This window comes from Carya illinoinensis, chromosome 11 (genome assembly GCF_018687715.1).
Source record: "Carya illinoinensis cultivar Pawnee chromosome 11, C.illinoinensisPawnee_v1, whole genome shotgun sequence".
In the NCBI taxonomy this organism is placed as follows: domain Eukaryota; kingdom Viridiplantae; phylum Streptophyta; class Magnoliopsida; order Fagales; family Juglandaceae; genus Carya; species Carya illinoinensis.
Window position 1 is genome coordinate 29,370,769 of NC_056762.1, and position 9,786 is coordinate 29,380,554.

Below are 9,786 nucleotides of genomic sequence, written 5' to 3' on the forward strand. Positions count from 1 at the left end.
TGAATTTTATAAAATTAAATATATGAAAAGTAAAAATGAGAGAACAAAACTATGAAGCATATTATCAAGCACTTTTTGTTTTATTTAAAAGTTTTAAATAATTATAACTATTAGATAATTAAAATTCAAAAAAAATCAATTTGAAAATTATATAAAATCAAAAAGAGAAAAGAGAGAAGAATATAATGCCTATTAAAAAATGTCTATTAAAGTGACCTATTAAAATAATGCCTATTAAAGTGGCCTATTAAAATAATGCCTATTAAAAATATGAAGCATCTCTCTTCGACTCTTCCTAATCAAATTATTTGGAATTGCTTATATGAGGTGTAAAAACTTATTATAGTGTAGCCATTCATATTATCATCATTATATATAAAAAGTACTTAATACATCAATAATAGTTATGTATGTAGTTTTTGCTGATTGTGTTGGATTGCACTTTGAATTTTTTTTTTTTTTGTTGGAAAATCAGGAATGTCTTCGGATTTCAGTGATAGCTCGCCTTTCCCAGCCAACACCCCTACCCCAGAAACTAACCCTACTCCTACCTCTATAACGAGTACACCTTGCCCTGCTCCGAAGCCCACACAGGGCAAGAAACCTGTATCTATAGTTTGGCAACACTTTACCAAACTAGAGGGTGGGGACCCCAACAACCCACAAGCTAAATGTAATCACTGTGGAAAAATGTATGGATGTCACTATAGGAAACATGGTACATCCCAGCTGAAGGTCCATCTAGAGGAACAATGCAAGAAGAGTCCAATTTTAAAATCCTTAGTAGAAAAGGGCCAATCTAGACTAGATTTTAAAATGGCTGATGGGAGTAGTGGGGCCGGGGGGCCAACATTGAAGGGGTATACGAAGTATAACCCCGATGAGTGTAGAAGGAAGTTAGCTCGTATGATTATCATGGATGAGCTGCCTTTTCAGTTTGTGGAGGGTAAAGGTTTCCAAGAATTTGTCCAAGAGTTGGAACCCAGATTTGTACTTCCTTCTCGTCACACCGTGGCAAAGGATATTAAGAAGATGTACCTTCGTAATAAAGATATTTTGAGGGGCCAACTCGCGGGTTTGGTAGTTTGCCTCACTACCGATACTTGGACTTTTATCCAAAATATGAATTACATGTCGTTGACTGTGCATTTTGTTGATGCTGATTGGGTTCTGCACAAAAAGATTATTAAATTTTGTCAAATAACTGATCATAAGGGTGAGACGATTGGGAAGGCATTGGAGGCCGCAATAAAGGAGTGGGGGTTGGAAAAGGTTTTGTCTGTGTCAGTTGATAATGCGTCGTCTAATGATGTCGCATTGGGATATCTAAAGAATTATCTTAAAGATGCAAATAAGACATTCTTGGGTGGTGAATACTTGCATGTTAGATGTGCTGCACATATTTTGAATTTAATTGTGACTGAGGGGTTGAAAGATGTTGATGACTCGGTTGCACGAGTTAGAATGGCTGTGAAATGGGTGAGGTCTTCTCCTTCTAGATTGGAAAAATTCAAAGTTGCTGCAAAGGCTGCGGGCATAACATCGAAGAAGGGTCTTTGTACTGATGTTCCTACCAGATGGAACTCAACCTTCTTGATGTTGGAGGCGGCCCAGGAATATAAGGCAGCCTTTCAATTATTGGGTGATGAAGACATCCAATATGTCAAATACTTTGATGAGCACGGGAGATCACGAAAGCCTAATGATGATGATTGGGTGGTAGTTTCTACTTTCGTTGATTGTCTTGGATTATTTTATGATGTCACGTTGAATATATCTGGTTCTTTGTACCCTACATCCCATGGGTTTTGTCAACAAATATGTAGGGTAAAAGAAGAATTAGAAGATATGCGTACGGGTTCCAATGAAAGGATGAGGGGGATGGCAAGTTCCATGATGCTAAAATATGACAAGTATTGGGGAGATTTGACTAGAATGAATATTTTCTTATATGTGGCTGTTATTCTTGATTCCCGTCTGAAAGTTTCAGGCTTGTTATATGGGTTGGGACTTGTTCATAATCAGGTATGGACTGACATTATTGGTGAATTGGCTCGAGATACCCTGAAAAAATTGTATGACGAGTTTATGGCAATTAAGGGTGGTACTACATCGAAGACACATACACCGACCCCAACTCCTTCTACAGATATCGTGACCGGGCCTCCTACAAAGAAGCGCAGAATGCCGTGGACTAAGACCCTCGCACAGAATCCCACACTAGTCCATCAATCTATGGAGGTCGTTTCTGAGTTAGACAACTATTTGTCAGCGGATATGGTCCAAGATGATGATGATCATTTCGATATATTAGGATGGTGGAAGAATGCTTCAAAGAAATATCCCATCATTTCTGAGATTGCCCGCTGTATTTTGGCCATCCCTATTAGCACCGTTGCCTCAGAGTCAGCCTTTAGTATCGGAGGTCGTATATTGAATCCTTTCCGTAGTTCATTATCTCCTACAACTGTAGAGGCATTGATATGCACACAGAGTTGGAGGATAGGAAAGGATATTCATGTTCCGGATATTTTAGATTTTAAGGAGACCGATGAGGGTGGTGATCAGTCTGGATTTGGACCACCTGGTAATTATTTTTTATTTTATTATTTTAATTTTTTTATATTCATTTCCATTTCATCGTTATTAATTTTAATATTAATTTTTGTAGTAACACATGAGACGTCTAGCACCTCTGCAACATAAAAATGTGCTCAAGCCCGGGCCGCCCCAACTGTCACACCCCTTGACTCAAAGACAAGCCACAGCTGACAAGCCTCTTTAGAATGATCAATTTTTAATGATTTGTAAAAATTTTGTATTCAATAATTTGTAATGTTGATACAATGTCCTTTGGACACTTTTATATTTGTAATTTTGTAATTGTTTAGCCTTTCAATTTTGTAATAGTTTAGTTATTATTATTAGTTTATTACGTATTAGACTCTTAGACATAACACTTTTTTTTTTCTTTTAAACTTCGGAAAATTTTTTTTTTCTTTTTTACTTATAATTTTATGGGCTGAAAAATGAAAATGGCCTACAAGGTATTTTTGACTTGTGGGCCATTTTGGCCCAGAAATTGCTTCTGGGCCATTTTCGGCCCAGAAATTGCTTCTGGACCCAAGGCCCAGAAGGGGGGTGCGGGGGGCCGAACGGACTGGCCCCCCACCCCGTACCCCGTCATGCGGGACGAGGTACCCCGCCCCCGCACACCGGAGGCGGGGGACGGGGGGGATTTTCCCCATCCGCCCCATGCGGGGGCGGGGGCCGGGGGGGGCTACCCCGCACCGTATGGTGTGGGTAGCACCCCTAACCACAGGTGCTATCATGCAATATAATGATCTGACTCATAGGTCAGATAATTAAGCTATCTATGAGCTTGTAAGTCTCGGTACCCGATACTCATCATATATTGTCGCATTTTCTCAGCGACTGCAATCCAGAACTTCTGGAGTTGACAATCTCCGCGAGAATATTGCTATACTTCAGCAACTTCTTCTGGAGTCCAACATGAAGATAGAATCAATAAAGTAAGAGAATAGGAATTTAAAATCCTTACTTAAATGTTCTTTTCAATTGCCCACCCCTTTAGATAGGGATGCCATGCAAATTCTTGAAAAATAAGAGCGTTTGAAGAATGAGGCAAAGTGCTTCAAATTTCTGTAATTCTTGCTTCAAGATAATAAAATAATATTTCAACAATATTCATATTTGTATTTCTATCTTTTAGTAGATGTTCTGTGTGCTCCCTTTTATTTCTTCTTTAATAATGCACACTTCATATCAAACCCATAATATGAATCTGAAATACTAATTGTATTAAAAGATGGTATTTCATGACTAATAACATCATCCATCTTTCCCTTGAAACTGCAAGGGTTTCAGATTTATATTTCAAATATGTGCAATTTTCATGAGCTCTTCTGGAGCCTCAATGACATTTAAATCATATATATAAACTGCAATAATAGCTTGTTTTCATTTGCGTTTGGATTGGTTTAGATCATATAATAATCTTTGAAACATGATAGAATACATATTTCCAGATATATTCATATTAGAAGTTTCAGACATTTTCTATCCTTCAGGGATTTCATATATATATATATGATCCAATGATCCATATAAATATGCAGTTAATCATGCATATCCAAACTCTCGGTAACTTTCAAGCTAATAAAAATCTCAATATGATTTCAATCACTTTAAAATCATATCAATATTGTTTCTTTGAGAAACTAACTTGTGATTTCTATATCACATTTTCATATTAAAAGTTTCAGGCTTTTTATATCATGTATATAAATATTCACTGATATTTAACAAAAATCACCTCTTTAGGTGTTTGGATTTCAAGTCCATATTTATCACATTTTACTTAATGATATCAATTCTGCAGGAATTGAGAAACTGACTCGTGATTTATATATCACATTTTTATTTCCTTTCCATAAATACCTACTGACATTCAATAAACATCACCTCTTTAGGTGTTTAGACTATAAGTCCCGATGCATCATATTTTACTAGTGAATCAATTCTGCAGGAACTGTTTCTTTCAAATTTGGCCAATATTTTACGTCGTATTCTTTGACGATTCTTGATTCACTTTCATCATTACTTCTGATAATATCAATTGCCATCTTATATGGAAATACATTATCGACAACGATTTTATTTCTATCCATAATTTCTCTATTATTCATGAAATGTAACGAGATCTCATTATTTTCAGGTACATGTCCCTCTTCAAGGGAAGACATTTTCATGAAAAACGTTTTCAGGAGGCACTCTTCAAGAGTTTATATAGGAGAATTTTATACAGAGAATTTGGATAGACTTTATTGTTTGTTTTGTGGGTATGGCCTCTTCGGGAGCACCAAATTATTTGTGCCTTTCTCTTTTGAGATGCAGTACCTTTTGTATCAATAGGTCTCACATGCTTTCAGACTGCTGAATTTCTTAATTGTTTTACAGGGACTTCAATCCTCGCTGGAATTTTAGCAGCTAGAATATGAGACATTTTTATCTTATTGCATTCAAAATTTAATTATCATCTGAACTTCTGGTTCACATATGATAATCAAGATAACGTCGAATAATTTCATCTTATTTGCTTCAAGCAAATTTTTCTTTCCACTTCTGGTGGTAAAACTTTATAGTAAAAGAATCTTCTGGTTCTTTTATGGACGTCCATATGAAAATCATTCGACTTATCATAATTGATTTTGGATGATCAAGATAACCATGAAAAGATACAAATATTTTGAATGATATCACCTTTTGATACATCATAATATTTGATTCAATAATTGTAAAATATCATCTCAAAGAGAAAGCTTACAGCTTTTCCAATACGAGCTTCTGGCCCGAAAAGATATTCATTATCACGTCCAATCTCTTAGTTTCGCATTATTCTTTTCACTTCAGGGAATAGAATGATATAAATTCATTACATTCACTTAAGGGAATGATATAGATCTAGTAAGACGTGACTAATGATTCTTATCAAAATCTCATTATTTTACTCAGTCACTGAAAGACCTGATACAAATTTAGAATACATTGTGAACGTTTGCATTTCATATTGCTACTTCAGAAGCATACTCGATATTGCTACTTTAGGAGCACATTCGAGACGTTCATTCAAATATATATTCTTTCCATAATTTCAATTATGCAACTTCAGGTGCATAAATCATAATGAGCTTTTGTACAAGTATCACTCATATGAGATATTCAATAAAATTATTGATTTAGGGCAATCCTTCAGGGATGCTCCATTTCCATTCTCAGATAAATCATATCATCAATAATTTATAACAAGTATAAAAGAATAAATAAAACTTTCATTACAACAAAATATTGCAGAATATAAAAATATTTTATAATAAGATAAAGGAAATACATTAATTAAAAAGAAACACTTCTATGATCAACTCTACTACTAGAATCTTCAAAGAAATCAGAAACATCAAGGCTTGTAATATCTTCTCCATCTATAGAATCTAAAGCATATGATGGTTCAGCAAAATTTGTTTCAAATTTCTTTGTTTTTTTCTTTTATAGAAGATTGGTATAAGTCAACCAAGTGCTTATCTGTACGACAGAAACGAGCCCAATGTCCAGTCATACCACATCTATAGTATCCATCTTCATCTTTCTTTAAAAATTTGTTTTGAGGACCTTTGCTTTTCTCTGAGTTGAACCACTTCTGGTGGTACGTGTATATCTATTATTGTCCCTTTTAGTGTGGTCACTTCTAGGACCTCCACTTCTATAGTTTTTCCTACCACGTCCACGCCCTCGTTTTCTTTGAAAAGATGCACCATTCGCTTATGGGAATGATGTAAATCTAGTACCATTCACTTCAGGGAATGATATAGAACCAGTAGGACGTGACTGGTGATTTCTTAACAAAAGCTCATTATTTTGCTCAGCTAATAGAAGACAAGATATAAGTTCAGAATATTTTTTGAACTTTCGCTCTCGATACTGCTGCTGCAGGAACACATTCGAAATATGAAAAGTAGTATATGTTTTCTCTAACAAGTCATCATCAGTGACTTTTTCACCACATAATTTTAATAGCGAGCTAATTTTAAAAAGTGCAGGGTTATACTCACTAATACTCTTGAAGTCTTGCAACCTCAAGTGCATCCAATCATGACGAGCTTTTGGGAGGATTACAGTTTTCTGGTGTTTATATCTCTCCCTTAAATCATTCCACAAAATAAGTGGATCTTTCATTGTTAGATACTCAGTTTTTAATTCTTCATGAAGATGGTACCGAAGGAAAATCATTGCCTTAGCACGGTCCTGCAGGGACCCTTGATTTCCTTCTTTAATTGTATCTCCCAAGTTCATCTCATCCAGATAGATCTCAGCATCAAGGATCTAAGATAAATAATTTTTTCCAGAAACATGGAGAACAACGAATTTCAATTTTATAAGATTTGACATTTTTTACATATATAAATCAGTAACATAAGTATAGAGTTTTCATTAAGTAATGTAACATTTTATATTCATTTTGGAAACTACAAAAATATATTGAAAAACTTACTTGAATTAGAGAACTACTAGCTTCAAAATTGTCAGAACTTTCGTGCTGATAACGTGTTATGAAATCATTGAAAAGAGAGAGCCATAATGTGTTGTAAAACTTTCAAAAGGAGAGAGAAAGAGATAGAACTCAAAGAGGTTATGAAAACTTATATATTTCTTAAAGGATTCAAAGATATATATAGGCGTATAATGGGGACTATGCCTTTTACGACTAACATTATGCATTTTGCAGCTAGCTCACTATGCTAGTACTATGTACTATGTATTTTACGGTTAGCTCATTATGCAAGCACTATGCACTATACATTTTACGGTTAGCTCATTATGCTAGTACTATGTACTATGCATTTTGCGGTTAGTTTACGGTGGGCATACAATTTATTTTACAACAATATTATTTTACAACAGATCAATTCTTTTTTTTTTTTATCAAAATACTTGAACGATGTTTTAGGCCATAAACTTGTATAAATTATTTTCTCATATAATAGTATATATGTAATTTAAAATGGGTGAAGAAAATCTTCATTGTAGAATTTGTCGTTGTTAGTCACATTGAATTATGTTACACATTTTGATTAACTTCTTTATTACTCAATTAAAAATTATTTTAGTAAACACTAATTCAAATAATATAATATTTTTGAATAAGATGTGAGAATTATGTACCTATATTCCTCGAGTATTTATTGATCAATCGGGATAATCTAATTACTATTGTTTAGAAATTTTTATAAAGTTGATCCGTTTTGAAAATTCTGTATCATTGTTGAATCAAATTTAGACTCTATATGAATTAATTTTAATCTAACTCATCCAATTAAATAGATCGAATTCTAAACTCTAATTCAGTTAATTTTGTATAAAATTCGTCTGATAAAAAACTGTAGATCCTAATTGGGCATCTAATATATATACATGTAGGGGCGTAAGTCGGTTGGTCTAGATTAGAAAAATTGATTGGACTGAACTCTAAACCGGTCGGTCTCCGTCTCGGTCTCATAAACTGTGAACCGAAACAATTCAGTCCGTTCCTTGAGTTTATAAATTTTAAATTGGACCAAACCACCATATATATTTTAAAAATATTTTTCATAATTTAATATATTATTTTTATATAAGTTAATAATGTAATTTTTATCTAATTTATTATCATTGACTATATAAAATATTTTTTAATGAGTTAATAATATAATCTACATTAATAATCTACTGAATTTTAATTTAATAATTTAAATAATTTCTTTTGTTAATTTATTTAAAAAAAAGAAGAAAAAATTTAAAAAAAAAAATTATTGAACCGGACTGACTAAACCACCTGGTCCCTATGGATGTTTAGTCCGGTCTAATTCGATAAAAAAAAAAAAATTGATTTCAGTTCATCACCCATCAGACTAGATCAAACGGACTTATACCCCTACATGCATACATGGATCATGATATATATATATATATATATATATATATATTTAAATGGATAATGAGTTGTGATTGGACAAGGTGGCACTGTTTCTGTGGAGCGGACCATTTAAAATAAAAAAAAGTGGAGGGCGGTTGGGTGGAATTTGGGTGGACTAATATAAATATCGATTTTGGACCACAATTAAGTTGAGTTTTGGACCCCTAATAAGGCATGTTTATGTTGAAATGTGATTAATATAATGAACATATTTGCTTACTTTGTGTTTTATTATCACTATCTTGAACAATTATACATCCATTTAAGTTCAGCAAAATTACAACATCTGTCTCGTTTGTTTATGCAGTTCATATAAGATAAGATAATATATTTTATTAAAAATTGAATAAAATATTATTATAATATAATTTTTTAATATTAGTTTTGTTTTTAGATTTGAAAAAATTGAATTGTTTATTATATTTTATATAAGAATTTATGAAAGTTGTAATAATTAGATGATATAAGATGAGATGAAATAGTTTGAATTTGAGTATCTAAAGTACCCTGGCAACATCCATTTGAAAAACTACACAAAGCACAACTCAAAATCTTGGTAAAATTTGGACATTCAAGTTTATCAAATTAGTTTAATTACACAATCTATTATAATTATAGCAAAAGAATTATATCATTAAGCGTTCATAGCTTTTGAGAAATAATTGTACTATTTTAAAAGTTGCCAAAAAATATAATTACAAGATATAATAAATGGGCACAAGTAGACACAAAGGCTCCAACACTTGAATATGGTCCTTCATATATATCATATTTAGAATTCAAAAAACTTCATCAGATTTTGTCAGCTGTCTACCAAAACCATATATGAAGAAATTCACCTTAAAATAACAATAAAATTAATTAAATTCATGAAGAATGGACAAATTAAAAAAAAAATGTTTTAAAATTATCACTAAAAATGTTAAAATATTTTAAACCCTATAGACATTTTGCACTAAGGATCAAATCTTTCTCTTTCAAATACGGAGATTTTTGTATTTTCAAGATTCCTAAAAAGATTTTTTTTTTTTAAAAAATCAGAATTAGTATGCTAGATTAAAAGTAATAAAACAAAATAATTGTATAACTTATTATACGTCAATAAAGGACAGCTATTCTTAGCATGTACCTTATTTTTGCAAATATTACACCGCTCTATTCTTTGCTGCTTGAGTCTCATTTGGGTTCTTTATCTTCAAAATTTTTGGTCATCCTTATATTGGCATCGTGGAGGATCTTGTAGCATTAGTGAAAAA